Below are 17,992 nucleotides of genomic sequence, written 5' to 3'. Positions count from 1 at the left end.
CTTTACGTACTAATAATGAACAGAAGAATATGGCACTCCTAAGAACTATTGAATCTTTACGTACTAATAATGAACAGAAGAATATGGCACTCCTAAATACGATAGAATCTTTACAAACTAATAATGAACAGAAGAATATGGCACTCCTAAGAATGATAGAATCTTTACGAACTAATAATGAACAACTAATTGACAGGATTAAAATTATTGAAAATCAGAGGTTATCTGAACAAGTGGATACTATGACAGACAAAATTGATTCCATATCCAAGGGTATTAGAAAGTTACCTGAAAGGGTTCAGGCTGTTGAATTTGACGTTCAGACTTTATCACAAAGTTTTGATAAGGTAACAGACAGAATGTACCTCCAAGATGGGAATCTACATGATATACAAGAAAAGTTTAAGGAGGACATGTTATCTTTGAAGGAAAAAATTAAAGCATTGGAATCACAGGTGCAGAATGGGGACCAAAAAATTGATACCTCAGTGAAATCACTCGAAATATATACAGGTCAGGAGATTCAGGATTTAAGAGAGACAATGATAAAAAGATTTGAAAAGATTGGAGAAATTATTGCAGCTGGTGAACAGAGTAAGGAGGCACAAGGACAGGATACAAGGCCTCCACCAGCTATTAGAACTGGCTTACCCAGGGTTCTAGCGACATACCCTACACTTAATTCTGAAAAAGCATCAACTTCTAAAGGCTCAAAGGGAGTCAGAGAAGCTAGATGGACGCCAATAGCAATGAATGATCTGAAAGAAATTAAGCAAGCTGTTGTTAATTTTGGCTTGCACAATGCATATGTAAAGGAAATGATAAGGACTTGGGCTTCTAATACTAGAGCTACTCCCCATGATTTCCATCAGTTAGTGTCTGCAGTTTTAGATAATGGACCTTCCTTGATGTTTGGAATTTATTTCAGAGAAGAATCCAAACATATGGAACAGCAAGGAAGAGCAAAAGGTATTGAGGTTTCTCCCAAGATCAAATTCTTGGTGCAGGAGAATATGCTGATCCACAGGTCCAAGCTCTTTATGACGATGAAGTACTGTGTCTATGTCACCAAGCAGCTTTAAATGCTTGGAATAGGATACAAGATCCAGCAAAAAGGGTTGAATCATATACCAGAATTAGGCAGGGACAGAGAGAACCCTTTATTGACTTTTTGCAAAGATTAATTAAGGCTCTGGACATAGGGGTAACAGACCCAGAAGCTAGACGAATACTTCTTGAATCTCTAGCTTTTGAGAATGCAAACATAGAATGCAAAAAGATAATTGGGCCTTTAAAGTCTAGATCAGCACCTATGGATGAATGGATTCAGCATACGATGAATGTTGAGACGTTTAGCTATAATGATGAATCTTGGGTAGGAGAAGCGATTTCCAAAGCAATGAGGAGACATCAAACTGCCAGGTGTTTTAATTGTGGTAAATTAGGACATTTGCAAAGGGATTGCAGGCAAAGAATTTCTAGGAATAATATCTCTTCTGGGAATGACAAAAATAGGAGACCTCGGCCTTCAGGTATATGTAGGAGATGCGGTAAAGGCAGGCATTGGTCCAATGAATGTAGGTCAACAACAGACAGACGGGGCAATCCGATATCATCAGGAAACTCCTAGGGGGGCCTCTCACAGGCCCACAAGCCAACAGTGGCCCAGTCATTCCCAGTCACAGTGGAGAACGTGCCTCACCAAGAAAATTAAAAGCTCCAATTTCTGCTGTAAAAAGTAATACTGGTCTAAATGAAGAATTACGTGTGGAGGATGAGTCAAAAAACCCAATAGGACAGAGTAAACGTATATTTTGGCAGACTTCTATTAATGATCAAAGACCAAAGCTAAGAGTCTGTATAAATGGCACTTTTATTGAAGGCTTATTAGACACAGGTGCGGATGTAAGTATCATTACTCCAGAATCTTGGCATCCGAATTGGCCTCTTCAAGAGGTAGATGTTCAGTTCCTGGGAATTGGAACCCTATCTCGTGTAAAACAAAGCACAAGATGGGTTGAATGCATAGGGCCCGAAGGGCAAATAGGAAGACTAAGGCCATATATAGCCAATATTGCCATAAATTTATGGGGCCGTGACCTGCTACAGCAATGGGATACCCAGATTAACATTCCTGTATTTCCAGGAACTCATAATTCTGGGAAGGATATGATGAGGTATTATGGAAAAAGGTCACCAGCCATTCAGGCTGTACAAGAACATACAGCAAATACCAAACTGTTAGAGGTACCAACAGCCCTACCTTTAAAATGGCTAACTGAGAAGCCAATATGGAGCAAACAATGGCCTCTAGCTGAAGATAAACTACAGGCATTGGAACAGCTGGTGCAAGAGCAGCTAGATGCTCACCATATTGAAGAATTAACCAGCCCTTGGAATTCTCCTGTGTTTGTTTTAAAAAAGAAATCTGGTAAATGGAGAATGGTGACAGATCTAAGAGCTGTCAACAAAGTAATTCAACCTATGGGCCCACTACAATCTGGAATTCCTTTGCCTTCTCTGTTACCAAAAGGATGGCCTCTTATAATTATTGATTTGAAAGATTGTTTTTTCACTATACCGTTACAAGAAAAGGATAGAGAAAAATTTGCCTTCACAGTGCCTACTTATAATAATTCTCAGCCTAATAGGAGATATCAATGGACTGTCCTCCCACAGGGTATGCTCAATAGTCCTACATTGTGCCAATATTTTGTAAGTAAGCCATTGGAAATAATTCGTAAACAATTCCCCAAGTCCATCATTTATCATTACATGGATGACATCTTGTTATCTGATTCAAATAAAGATACTTTAGAAAGGATGTTTGAAGAAGTAAAGAAAGTCTTGCCTAGGTGGGGATTACAAATTGCCCCTGAAAAGATTCAAAGAGGAAATTCTGTTAATTACCTAGGTTACAGAATAGGGTTAGAGAAAATTAAAACGCAAAAGGCACAAATTAGGAGAGACTGGTTAAAGACTCTTAATGACTTCCAAAGATTGTTAGGAGACATTTCCAGTCTACGACCAGCTGTTGGGATAACACCTGATCTAATAGTTCATTTAAACAAAACCTTAGATGGTGATAAAGATTTGAATAGTCCAAGAGAACTGACAGCTGAAGCAGAAAAGGAACTGACAATGATTGAGGAAAAATTACAGGAGGCACATGTGGATAGGGTGAACCCAAATCTTAGCTGCATCCTAGTCATATTACCCTCCAGAATTTCTCCTACAGGGATTCTAATGCAGAGGGAAGATATTATTTTAGAGTGGATATTTATACCTAATAAACCAAGTAAAAAATTAAAAACTTATGTGGAAAAAGTCTCTGAATTAATTATAAAAGGTAAGCTGAGACTTCGTCAACTAGCAGGTATAGAACCAGCAGAAATTATAGTGCCTTTTACTACTGAAGAAATAAAAAAGTTATGGGAAGACAATGAACCGTGGCAAAGAGCTTGTGCTAATTTTTTGGGAGAAATTAATAGCAACTATCCCAAAAGTGGTAGACTTAACCTCATAAAAAGAACTTCTCGGATTCTTCCTAGAATTGTACGTGATGCTCCAATAACTGGAGCCCGTACGTTCTATACTGATGCAAATAAATCAGGGAAAGCAGGTTACAAGTCAGATGAATTGAGTAAGGTGGAACAAAGCCCTTATAATTCTGTCCAGAAGGCAGAATTATATGCCATTCTCATGGTGCTAATGGATTTTAAAGAACCTCTTAATATAGTTACAGATTCACAATATGCAGAAAGAGTTATCTTGCATATTGAGACCGCTGAATTTATACCAGATGACACAGAGTTGACTTCATTGTTTATCCAGGTACAAGACATAATCAGGAACAGGCTTTGTCCGATGTACATAACACACATCCGGTCCCATACAGGTCTGCCTGGTCCTCTAGCCCAAGGCAATGCTGAGATTGATCAATTGTTGATTGGAAGTGTGTTGCAGGCCTCAGAATTTCATAAGAAGCATCATGTCAATAGTAAAGGCCTAAAGAAAGAATTTTCCATTACTTGGCAACAAGCTAAGGACATTATAAAGAGATGCTCTACTTGTTCTTTCTATAATCAAACACCGTTGCCTGCAGGGAGTAACCCAAAGGGTACTAAGAGAAATGAAATCTGGCAGATGGATGTGTTCCACTTTATGGAATTTGGTAAATTAAAATATGTACACCACACCATAGACACGTATTCAGGTTTTCAATGGGCTACTGCCCTGAGCTCAGAAAAGGCTGATTCAGTAATCACACATTTATTGGAAGTTATGGCCATCATGGGTATACCTGCGCAAATAAAGACAGATAATGGTCCAGCATATGTATCTAAGAAAATGAAACGCTTTTTGATTATTATAATATAAAACACATTACAGGTATACCAAATAATCCTACAGGTCAGGCAGTTATAGAAAGATCAAATCGTACTATAAAGGATATGCTGAACAAACAGAAAGGGACTGAAAATACCCCCAGAAATAGATTACATAATGCTTTATTAACCTTGAATTTTCTTAATGCTAATGAGAAAGGAACGACAGCAGCAGAAAGACATTGGATAATGGAAAAGTCTGCTGAACTAAATCAACCGATTTATTTCAAAGATGTGCTGACCTCTCAGTGGAAGCCAGGAGATGTGCTACGTTGGGGAAGGGGTTTTGCTCTTGTTTCCACAGGAGAAGAAAAATTGTGGATACCATCAAAATTAATAAAGTTTCGATTTGAAGAGGAGAAACCTCTTGGAAAGGAGAAATGACAACTCATCCACAACGATGATATTCATACAGGTGGTAAGAAAAACATATAGAATGGGGGCAGGGTTCTGTTCTTATCTCCACAGGAAAACACTCATCTTTGAGAAATTCAAGGGGCCCTGGATGTTTGGATACTGACAGATGGAAAAATACCTGCCCAATAGGAAATATCAAGACAACTGAATGGGCTGTGTAAGTAATATTAAACCATATTTCTAAATTTATAAAGCTGGTTTTGAAGTTGGACTCTGGCTCAGTCCCTCTCCAATTCCAAGCCTGTTAGTAAGAGAAAAACCCAGAGTTTCTGGAGTTCCTGTCTCATGTCAAGAGCCATGATATGGGACAGAAAGAAATATGAGTTTAGAAAACATCTTTGCTTTTCTTCATATCTATCATACTTTTCATTGAATATATCTATCATGTCTTTCATTGAATATATATATATATATATATGTCTATATATGTCTATATGATTAATGTTTAAGTTTTTCATAATGAACAATGAGTTTTTCCTGAAGTGACATTTGAAGCTTCCAGGAAGAAGATGGGGCCCCATAACAACAACTCCACCTGGTTGATATGATGTCATGATACTGATAGCGCTACTACAAGACCTGCTTTTGGTACCAGCTGCACAAGACTGTTCCAACTTGGTTAGCTGAAATGGTGCACATCTTATACAACATTTTGGCCAGACCTGCACAAAATACTGAGAGACTATTGGCAATTTTAAAAGACATTGATCTTGAAATTTAACCATCATTTTACTTTCACAGGATCCCCCAGAAAGAACGTCGCCCCCATGACAGCTGGAAGTAATTCTAGAGGACGACGTCCCCTCTCCCAGTAAAGTTTGCCCTTGGGTTGAGGGACATCATTTAGGGGTTGATTATAATTAGTATACGATTGAGGGTTGGGGGAGGAATTTTATAAGCTCAGGGATCATTTTGAAAAAAAAAGAGGGATGATGGGATAATAGATTTGTAATTGTGAGTTACTGTTTTTAGACAAATACATTGGTATAGATTCTTGTATATTGATACAAAGTTAAATTATATTGACTATTGTATGCATGCATGTTTCTACCTCTGTTTAAAACATTTTTTATGTATTGACATATATTGTATTGATATATATATATATATATATTGTATATATTTACCATATTGCAGTGTACATTTCTACCTCTGATTAAGATACTTATATAATGATTGTGTATTGATATATATTTACCTACTGCAATGTATATTTGTACATTGTTTATATTTGGAGGTCATTGTCCTCATTTGTTTCACAGTCGTTTATTGTCTTAGTCTTTAAGTTAGATAGATATTGAGAATTATATAGACTCATAGTCAGCTAAGTTTGTCATTTATAATAGAGTAATCAGGTTCTTTAGATATATAGAGATTATACTCAGTATAGATAGATAATCTTCAACTTCTTCAAAGAGCTGTAGAAAATGGCCTTTAATCCAACTCAGAGTTTTGTGGTAGTGAGACACAATTGCTCCTGGCAACACCACTCTATTCCCGAGAGAATGTTGAGCACCAAAGACACTCCACCTGGAGCCTTCTTTTTGGCAGAACTGGCCTTGGGGCAAAGAAATGCCCATACCTCAACAACTGACAAAGATACAGAGCGTGCATCAATGGATAAAACAGGGCTGTCATATCCTGCCAAGACAGGGTAAGATAGTTTTGAAAAGTTGCTTGCCTTTGAAAATTGTATGTCAGTTATGTTAGGCCTTAGCCAAAGTTGGTTGCTTCAACGCTGCTAACGTGATTTTGGGTGATTGCCCAGGTAGCCAGTTGTCTCTGTGATTTGTTGCATGTTTTGGAAGTTGTTTTACTGAACTTCCTAATTACCCAGGTAACATTATTTCCCTTCTCAGATCTTTGATGGGGTTGAAGACTATATAAATGTAGTTACTTTCTCTCATGACTTGGCCAAGTTATTTATTATACAAGACCTAAGCTAGTTAGAATAGGATATTTGTACTTATTGTATATAATTTCATAGTAGGTTTAGAACTCTCTTATTTAAGCTAAAGGGGGAGGTGTTGCGGGAGGTCCTCCCACTCCTCCAGCCTATAGCTGCTGAGATACCAGCCCATTGAGGCGTGGTCTCTCTCCCTTTAAAAAAGCGGCCACTTCCCTCTCCTCTCTCTCTTCACTTCCTGCTCCGCCGGCGACTAGACTCCTTTCCTGGTTGCATAGAGGGCTGTTGCCTGGGACAGTGATCTGTAAGTTTTTTCCCCTTTAAATAAATACCACCCTAATAATCATAACCCCGAATTGGTGTGGCATTGTTTGTGACTTACGCCTTCAAAGTAGAGTAAGGGATACCTGGATAATTGGTAAAATATGATCTCTGGGTACGCCTGAGAAGGCCCTTTAAAACTCAGTTTACCTTTTTCCTTCAGAACTGGGAACTGAACTTGGGCATTGTATAGGCTAGCGAGTGCTCTGTCCCTGAGTCCACTCCTACCCTCTTACCACACACAAACAAACAAAACTTTATTTTGGAACATTATCTCTCTAAATTCCACAGACTGACCTTCAACTTGCAAGCCACCCCGCCTCACACCAAGTGGAGTTGTTTGATTGAAGGACCCAGTAAAGGAGACTCATGCTTATTCAGTGGAGGTGGGGACTAAGCAATTGGTTGAAGGGCCAAAGGGAACGAAAGAACAGAGTGGAGGAAAGATGGACATTCATTTCCTCCTCCATTCCTGTAGCTAAGACAGACACCCTTGCCTGTCTTGGAACAACAGAACTCCAAATTCTCTGACTTCTGCACACAAGTACTGATAGAAGTACTTCCCAGTCCTCGGGTTTGCAGCTTCATAGAAAAGTTACACACTGGGTTTCCTGGTTGTGAGGTCTTTGGCTTTCTAGAAGCCTACTATGGGAGCTTCACAACCTTAATGGTTGAATGGACCAGTTAAAATTCCCCTAATAATCCTTCTCCCATCATTATTCTACCTACCTACCATCTATCTATTCAGTTGGTTAATTTTCCTAGAGACATTCACTAATACGGATGTTGGTGCTAGGAGTGATTCTAGAGAAATGGAATCTTAATGATGACATTTCTTTATTGTTTTGTTGGTTCCCAGAATGGGTTTCACAACAACCTTTGACGTAAAAAATGCTAACAGCTCTGCTTTGAAAGGTCCAGATAGTATTGATGGTGTATGGCTTGGGCTGTTTATGGAGATACATGAATTATCTGTACTGGAAATTTTTAAGCAGCTGCTGGTAAGGAACTCAGTGACATTATGACCATTCTGAACTTTTGTGAAAACTGGGGAATAGAACAATGTCAGTTTCACGATGCTGCTGTGGCTGGCCAAAGTCATGAAAGAAAAAGATGAGCTGGAAGATCCCATTCCCAGTTCAAGCTCCACATACAGAATTTAAGAGTTTCAGAATACCCTTAAACACAATAATCTCTCAGAATCTCATTATAGTCACAGGGCTACATTTTTGTATGTGCTTGGTGACCTCAAAGTACAGACACTCTTCCCACTCTCCTTTGGCTCTGACATTCCTTGTCATGCCATCCTGCAATGGGGGGTGCTTGGTGCATCCCCTGCGATTCTGAGTCATTATCAGACAGAGCTCTTATATTGTTCTGCTCTGCCCAATCTCAGCCTGCACCAGGGGCTCTGCTCTCTCTAATAGCTTAAGAGTGTCAGTATTCAGGAAGGGAAGCTAAAGAAACAAAAGGCTTGACAGGAAGCTTCCATTATCTTGTTTCGGGGATCTTCTGTAGTACAAGAAAAAGCATATATATTTAGTGTCTCTTCCTTCTCTTAAAAGGGACACCAGTGTAGTCAAATTAGGGCTCTACCCTTATGGTTCCATTTATCCTTAATTGCCATATTAAAGGTTCTGTTTATAAATACAGTCACACGTGGGTACTGTAGAAAAAGATGATTCTAAATCAAGGCATCTGCCTGTAGTATTTTGTTACAATAGTCCCAGTAATACAGGGCTTCTACATATGAGCTGTAAATGGGAGATGGACATAACTCAGTTCTCAGACTGCCTGAGACCTAACAGCTGGGAAGTAAGGTTCCAGGAGGTTCTCTTGTCTTGTCCTCTCATCTTGCCATTAGAGTGCCGAGACTGCAGATGCTAACCACATTAAGCTTTGAAGCTGGGTTCCACCGGTTGAACTCAGGTTGCCGGGCCTGTGCAGCTCTCACTTGTACTCACTGAGCCATTTCTCCTGCCTGACCCTGACTTCATGATCCCCCTGTCAATACCTCTTGGATGCTGGGGTCCCCATCTCTGGCTGTTTTCTTAATGACTGTCATTTTGATCTGAGTGTTACAGAATCTCAGGGCAGTAGTTCTGATTCGCATTTGTGTGTTTGTTCTTTTTCCTGCTCCTACGATAAATACCATGGCAAAAGTCACTTAAGGGAGAAAGGGCTCATTTTATCTTACAGTTCAAGGGAAGTTCATCATGGTCAAGAAAGCATAGCATTTTACGGGTCCATTGACAGTAGTGTGTCTGAATGTCTCTGTGATTGTTAACATTAGTGTCAACTTGACAAAGTTAAGAGTCACCTGGGAAGGGAGTCTCAATGAGGAATTGCCTAGATTGGGTTGGCCTATGGGAATGCAGTAAGGATCCTCTTGAATATGTTAATTAATACAAGAAGACCTTTCGTAATTCTGGATGGACTTGGACTGTATAAAATAGAGTAAGTTTGGCTCAGATACTAGTTGCTCTATTCTGTATTAAAAAGACTTTTATCAGCTTTTCATCCTGTAGGCAACAAACATTATGATACTTCTACAACTCATATACTGGGCCATATAAAGACTGAAAACTTTAAATGGGATCCAAAGTAAGAGAGAACTCAGGTGTGAGATAAGGTGCAGGCGACCTTACTACTTGACTTGTGCAATGTGTAGAGTATCATATATGATACTAGAGCTTTTATTTTTGTGAGACAAGACGCTGTGTAGTCTTTGTGGCAAGTGCTGGTAAGATGCTTAGAATGTTAGCTCCCTCGATTCTATAGGAAGGCAGTGCCATTTTCAGTAGAGAGTTGCATGTTTCATTGTCGTTTTTTTCTTTTTTCTCTTTTTGTTTCCAAGCCCCAGAGAAGACAGGAGGCCTTGCCATGAAGCCTCAAGTGACTGTGTATAAGAAATCTCATGATGTGGGAGTGTCATATATCAATCTGTTGATTTCATTGGTTAAGCAATAAAGAAACTGCTTGACCCTGATAGGTTAAAACATAGGTGGGAGGAGTAAACAGAACAGAATGCTGGGAGGAAGAGGAAGTGAGCTCAGAGACGCCATGCTCCCCTCGCCAGGCCAGACGCACAGGATGAAGCTCTGACCCAGGATGGACGTAGGCTAGAAGCGCACCTAGCGGTGCTACACAGATGATTAGAAATGGGCTAAATTAATATGTGAGAATTAGCCTAGAAGAGGCTAGATAGAAATGGGCCAAGCAGTGTTTAAATGAATACAGTTTGTGTGTTGTTATTTCGGGCATAAGCTAGCAGGCGGCTGGGGTGCTGGGGATGCAGCCCCGCCGCTCTTATTACTACAATCTCATTCTGAAATAATCCTGTAAGGATCCTTGCCTGGAAACGTTAGGCAGCTCAGTACATCTTGTGCACTGCGAGGTGCACTGGTACGTTTGGGAGTCAATACAAGCATGATCAGACAGCACAGCACAGCTTCATGACACGGTGGCACTTGAGACTTCATTGGTGCCTTTCCCTCTAACGTCTGTGGGTCCGTGGAATGTCTGTCCCACTGGAAAGACAAGCCATTAAGCTTAGTTATAGAGCTGCCCACTGTACAGACTGATGTCCAAAGCAGCTTCATTCAAGCCGCCTTTTCTCTCTGCACAAATGCGTTCACACCTTGCTTCCCTGGCATGTTTTCCCCAACCAACCTCAGCTTCTGGCTCATTATATTTTAAAGCCATTAACCTTTCAAATAATTTTTATGGAATCTACTTCCTTGCCTCTTTTGAGAGTTATTGCCCATAACTTTGTCAAGTTCTCTTCTTTTGCAAGCAGGAATCTCATTCAGTGTTAGATTAGTGACCATTCTGACCCAAGAACTGTACGTCATCGCCAGAGTTCTCAATGCTGCCTTTATAATTTGTTTCTTGAGATATAGGATGTCTCACAAGACTTAGCTACTTTAGACTTTTACCGCTATGGTGATTAAAAGTTCAAACTAAGCAAGGCTTATTAAAGGGAATACTCTGCTAGGAGGGAAAATTGTTTAGAAATTTTAAAAAACTGTTTTAAAGGAGACAGAATCTGACTCTCGTTGGCTCAAGTTGGCCTCAAACTTAACTACATTGCTCAGGCTGGCCTGAACTTGTAATCTTTTGCTTCATCTTCCAGAGTGCTGGAATTGTAGCTATGTACCAACACCTGGCTAGTATTGTGTGTGTGTGTGTGTGTGTGTGTTAGTCAAGGTTGTCTAGAGGAACAGGATTTATAGAATGAATATTGTAGTGGTATTCCATTTTTATTTTAATAAATAAAACCTGCCTGAATAATAAATAATAATAAATAAAATAGCCACACTGGCCAGCCTTACAGACCAGGCCACGATAACACACATTTTCAATCTCAGTAGCCATATCAGTTGCCATAGAAACCGGGCAGTGCATGCCTTTAATCCCAGGGGTGCACACCTTTAATCTGAGCCCTGGAGGATTATAAAATGGGAGGAGACAGCTCTCACACAGATTCACTCTGAGGCTTCCTGGAGACAGGATCGCTATTTCGGACTGAGGTAGAGGTAAGAGCCAGTGGCTGGCTGTTTTGATTTTTGGACTTTCAGGTTGAACCCCAATTTATCTCTCTGAGTTTTTATTAATTGTGCTTCTGAATATATATTATATATTAATATCATATGTATAGTGTATTTATTATAGTGTAAAATATATTATAGACTGCAATCCACCTAGTCTGAAATAGCTGGATGTCTCAGTTAGTCTTCAGTATGTACCAGAATTCCAAGGATTTTTTTTTTTTATTTCTTGAGACAGAGCATCTCTGTATAAAAGCCCTAGTCTTGGAACTCACATTGTAGAGCAGGCTGACCTTGAACTCACAGAGATCCATTTGCCTCTGCCTTTGCCTCCTGAGTGCTGCTGAGATTAAAGGCGTGTACTGCCACCACCCGGCCAAGAAGTAGGTTCTACTGCCAGTGAGAAAATGATGGCTCAGAGGTTAAGAGTACTGATTGTTCATCCAGAGGCCCTGAGTTCCATTCCCAGCAACCACATGGTGGCTCACAGCCATCTGTAATGAGACCTGGTGCTCTCTTCTGGTATGCAAGCATACATAGAAGGAATGTTATATACAAAATAAATAAATAAATCTTAAAAAAATGAAAAGTGAGAGCAAGCAAACAAAGAGAGTGAGATTCAGTCATCTTTGTCCTCCATGTAGGCTGATGGCAGGAGTTATGGCCTAGATTAAAGGTGGATCTTCCTTTCTCAAAAGGTCTGGCTTAAAGGTACATTTTCTACTGGGTGTTGTGGCTTTCAGCTTTATTCCCAGCTTTTGGGAGGCAGAGACAGGTGTGTCTTTGTAATATTTTTTTTTTTTGAGACAGGGTTTCTCTGTGTAACAGTCATAGCTGTCCTGGAACTAGCTCTTGTAGACCAGGCTGGCCTCGAACTCACAAAAATCTACCTGCCTCTGCCTCCCAAGTGCTGGGATTAAAGGCGTGCTCCACCGCTACCCGTCCGGGTCTCTGTAAATTTAAGGACAGCTTGGTCTACAGAGTGAGTTATAGGACAGCCAGAGATGATACATAGTGAGAATCTATTTTGGAAAAATTAAACAAACAAATAAATAAATGTGTATATCCCACTGCAAAAGATCCAGAGTAAAAGTTGATTTTTCCCACTTCAAATTAAGAAAAAATCCCTCACGAGTGCATCCAGCTACTTGGTTTTAGTTAATTTCAGATGTAGAGCAGGTATCAGAAGATTACCCCTTATCAGTTTGACACACAATCATATCTTCTTATGTCATGCATAATTTCCAAATGAAAACAATAACAAGGTCATAATTACACCTAACATGTTGTAACTATCCCTTATATAGTGGTATAATTATATCCCTTATACAATCCTTTGCAAACACATAAATTTAGGTGGCAATATCCCTTGAGGGAATATTCTTTTAGTATACCTCAAAAGATCCAGATTAAAAGTGGGTCTTCCCACTTCAAAGGATTTAATTAAAAAAAAAAAATCCCTCACAGGTGTTCCCCCCAGACTCTTGGGGTTTTGTTAATTCAAGATTTAGTCAAGCTGCAAACCAAAACTGGCATCATTGTTTGTGTGTGAGTGTGTGTGTGTGTGTGTGTGTGTGTGTGTGTGTGTGAGAGAGAGAGAGAGAGAGAGAGAGAGAGAGAGAGAGAGAGAGAGAGAGAATGTATATGTATGTGTGCCTATATGGGAAGCCAGAAGTTGATCTCACAGAATCTCTTCCTCAGTTACTACTGAGGAGACACTCCACCTTTTTTTCTTTTTTCTTTCTTTCTTTCTTTTTTTTTTCTTTTTTTGCAGGCAGGGTTTCTCTGCGTAGCCCTGGCTGTCCTAGAACGTACTCTGTAGACCAGGCTGGCCTAGAACTCACTCTGTAGACCAGGCTGTTCTCTGACTCAGGGATTCAGAGATTCTTCTGCCTCTGCCTCCCAAGTGCTGTGGTTAGAGGTGTGCACCACAACTGTCAGGCTATTTTTTTTAAAAAAAAGATTTATTTTATTTTATGTGTATAAAGCATTTCACCCGAATGTATGTAAGTGTACTGTGTATGAACTTGATGAGCGCAGAGTCCATAAGAGGCTGTTAGAGCCCCTGGAACTGAAGTTACAGATGGTTGTGAGCTGCCATGTTGGTGGTGCTGGCTATTGAACCCGGGTCCTCTGTAAGAGCAGCAAGTACTCTTAACCTCTGAGCCATCTCTCCAGCCCCGCTTTCACTTTATAGCTTAAGAGATTTTTTTTCCACTTTGTTTAGCTTTTTTGTTTTTGTTTTCAGAGACAGGGTTTCTCTGTAGCTTTGGAGCCTGTCCTGAAACTATCTTTTGTAGACCAGGCTGGCCTCGAACTCACAGAGATCCACCTGGCTCTGCCTCCCGAGTGTTGGGATTAAAGGTGTGAGCCACCACCACCCAGTGACTTTGTCTAGACTTGTTGCAAGGAGAGAGCCGTTTGTTTGTCCCAGCTGCCCAGAACCAAAATAACCACAGTGAAACTATTAATTATTTTATTATTAATAAAGCCCTGCTTGGTGTATTAGCTTTAACTTCTTATTGGCTAACTCTTACATCTTAATTTAACCCATCTCTATTAATCTGTGCATCACCACTGGGTTGTGGCCTACCAGCAAAGTTTTGGCATATCTGTTAGGGGCACCATTGCTTTTCCCTGACTCCGCCCTTCTTCCTCCCAGCATTCAGCTTAGCTTTCCCTGCCTACCAACATTCTGCCTTGCTATTTATTTTATTTATTTATTCATTAACCAATAAAAGTAACATATAGACAGAAGGACCTCCCACATAGACTTGCTTTCACCTTCCTGCACTGAGGATGCACACATGTGCTACTTGGGTGCTGTGTGTCAGGAATTCAACTTTTGGTGCTTGAACAACAATCACTTTATCACACTGAACCATCTCCACAGCCCCAGGATGGTTTGGACAATAAAATGAAAGATTTTTTTTTGAGAGATAAATTAGGACAGAACTTTATGAAAAGACTTTTATCTACAGAAATACAAATGCAAAGAAAAAGGAGGTAATTTGTAGAAACAACAAAATGAGTTTTTGAATCAGAAAGCAACCTGATGCAGAATTCTATTTATATTCTTGGACGTCCAACAACTCTTAAACAAATAGATGTCTTTATAATTGTTTATAATTGTCAGGAATTGATTTTCAAGCTTGGCTTGTGGACGGAATGATAGATATATCCTCTTATAAAGCAGATACCCTTTAATCAGAGGAAAATTCAAGTTTATTATTATTGTCGTTTTTCTCTACATTTTTCTCTGATAAATACACAAAAAAATACACGAAGGGAGAATAGTCAAAGGATATTACAATGTGAACAGTTCATTTCAATCCAAGAGTTTGTATTTGTATTAATTCAAGAATTCTGTCAGGGACCACCTCTAATTATTGAGCCATAGATAAGGCTGCCCTTCCAGGTTCTAAAGGCAGGCGCGTGAGGACAAGCCCTTGGGTACAAAGGGCCCCACATGACCCATGTGTGCACATGTGTGGTTACATCCACGTATGACTCAGCTAAACCCTTGCGTGCGTGTGTGATGGCCGCATCTATGTCATCAGTGTGACGTCTCGCCAACTCCCTGTGCACATGTGCTAGGCAGCTTTTAAAAGCTGGGCGTGCCATCTTCTCTCTCTCTCTCTCTCTCTCTCTCTCTCTCTCTGCACATCGATCACCAGGCCTGTATGCACTCCCCTCTAATAAACTCCTAGGCGGGTTTGTTGGTGTTCCCTGTCTCCTTCTCACTTGTGCCAGGTAATTTTGCCAACCTTGACAGAAATACCATTTACCAAGGTAGGACCGTGGGGCTCAGAAAAGTTAGTAAAAAGTATGAAGACACGAGTAAAACTAATAAAACAGAAACAGGGATACAAACAGGAGGGAGTTCCAGTGAATACTGGAATTGCCCACATTTAATTTTTCATACATTTTGATACCCTAGTACAAAAGGGGGAAGAAGACAACAAAAGACTTCTTTAGCATGATACAAAGGGCAACTCTCAATACTTTGAGATATCAAGTCATTAGCATTCTGTTGTTTAGGCAATGAACCCACCCTAGACCAAGAATCCTGAAAGCAGCCACTCCCCAGGTAACCTCCTATTACAAAAAAAGGAGCAGAAGTATGCTTGTATACCTGACCATCTGTCAGGGTGGAGTGGAGCTACCTGTATGGGCCATCTTAATGTCAAAAGAACCAAGTAACCACATCCTGGGTCAGGATCTGTATTCCTGGTTGTTGTCAACAATTTTTAGCAACCTCCAAACTCTCTGACCATCAGACAAGGTGGAAATAGGCTCACATTTTTGGACCTCCACAGAACTCAATGGAGGTACTGAAATTTAACAGGTTCCCACTAGATGGCAAGCATAGTCTTCCAATTTCTCTGTGGAGTCTGCGCTAAAGAATTGTTGCTGGTTAAAAGTTACATCTTTGCATGCAACAGCTGCATTTGTTTAAAAAAATGACAAAGGCACCAATCTGCAAATTTAGCCAAATTTAGAATCAAGTCAATTGAAACTGAAAATACATTGTGATATTTAAAAGTTTCATTTTGAGAACATTCATTCATTCATCTGGTAACACTATTCACACTGTTTTTACTCACTCTTCTTGTAGATAAGATTAAATGTTTATTTACTGTCATTTTAGAGATTATAAAACTGATGACGCTGGGCAGTGATAGCAAATACCTTTAGTTCCAGCACTCAGGAGGCAGAGGCAGACGGATCTCTGAGCTTGAGGTCAGCCTGTTTTCTAAAGTGAGTTTCAAGACAGCAAGGACTAAACAGAGAAACCATGCCTTAAAAAACAAAAACCAAACAAACAACAAACAAAAACCAAAACTTGATGTCTGGAGAGATTAAATAATTTATTGACCAAATACACAGGTTAAAACTCACAGTTTGTCCCAGAGCCTGTTTACCTAGCCACAGCATGGTGGTGCCTATCATGACTAAATTACGGTGAATCAACTTACTTTGCTTAAAACAAAGCCACATGGCAACAGTGGTGGTTGTTTGTGCTGGTGCACACACGGCAACAGTGGTGGTTGTTTGTGCTGGTGCACACATGGCAACAGTGGTGGTTGTTTGTGCTGGTGCACACATGGCAACAGTGGTGGTTGTTTGTGCTGGTGCACACATGGCAACAGTGGTGGTTGTTTGTGCTGGTGCACACATGGCAACAGTGGTGGTTGTTTGTGCTGGTGCACACATGGCAACAGTGGTGGTTGTTTGTGCTGGTGCACACTTGCCATGGCAACAGTGGTGGTTGTTTGTGCTGGTGCACACTTGCCATGGCAACAGTGGTGGTTGTTTGTGCTGGTACACACCATGGCAACAGTGGTGGTTGTTTGTGCTGGTGCACACATGGCAACAGTGGTGGTTGTTTGTGCTGGTACACACCATGGCATGCACGTTGAGGCCAGGGGGCCACTTTTGTGGGTCAGTTCTGTCTTTCCACCTTGAGTTTCAGGAATTGAACTCAGGTCATCAAGCTTGCACTAAAAGTGTTGCTAAATCAGCTTTCAGGACCCTTTCCTTTCTTTCTGCTACTGTATTAACTATTCTGCAGGACAGCTGTTAAAAACCCTCTCTGGTGACATCTTGGAGAGATTGAAGACTTTTGTACAAAACATAGATGGGGTTAATTGTGTGAATTTGCTTAGGAGCAGTTTTGCCCATAGACAAGGCATTCAGGCAGGGTGAAGGAGAAGGACAGAATGCCCCTGTCCTCCCATGACACCGCCAGCCCCCATGTTCTGAACAAGTCTGTTTCTAAGTTCAAATGAGACTTTGTTTTGACATAATGATCTTCTTCTTGTCTTTTTCTCTTCCTTTATTTCTGCATGGTCATTTCATTCTGTCTTGTTTAGTAGCTAGCACCTTTCTCAGTTTTAGAAGAGAAAAAATGTGTTCTCATATCCCCGACACTTGTTTCCTCTGATCAATTCCTTTTGTGTAACTTCCATTCCTGCCACCACAGCCAGTTATTTGTTCATTATTTGACAACTCTCCCATTTTTTTTAAAATTGCAGTTAATTTAAACAGAGCACAAACCTAAATACTGTATCTATCATTAATGCGCTTAGGTATTTGAACAGGACTAGGGGATTCTGCCTGTGGAAGGTTGGAGCTAGAAGACACTTCCAGTCTACAGTGATCATATTTCCTGAGCTTTAGTGTGAATATGAGCCACCTGGGGTTCTGTTAAGAATGCAGATGGTGGCCGGGTGGTGGTGGCGCACGCCTTTAATCCCAGCACTCAGGAGGCAGAGGCAGGCGGATCTCTGTGAGTTCGAGGCCAGCCTGGTCTACAAGAGCTAGTTCCAGGACAGGAACCAAAAGCTACGGAGAAACCCTGTCTCGAAAAAAAAAAAAAAAAAAGAATGCAGATGGTGGTGGTGCAC

The sequence above is a fragment of the Microtus oregoni genome, unplaced genomic scaffold (assembly GCF_018167655.1).
Source record: "Microtus oregoni isolate MIOR12 unplaced genomic scaffold, Mior012 000009F_ref0000495, whole genome shotgun sequence".
Lineage (NCBI taxonomy): Eukaryota > Metazoa > Chordata > Mammalia > Rodentia > Cricetidae > Microtus > Microtus oregoni.
This window is presented reverse-complemented; position numbering follows the sequence as displayed.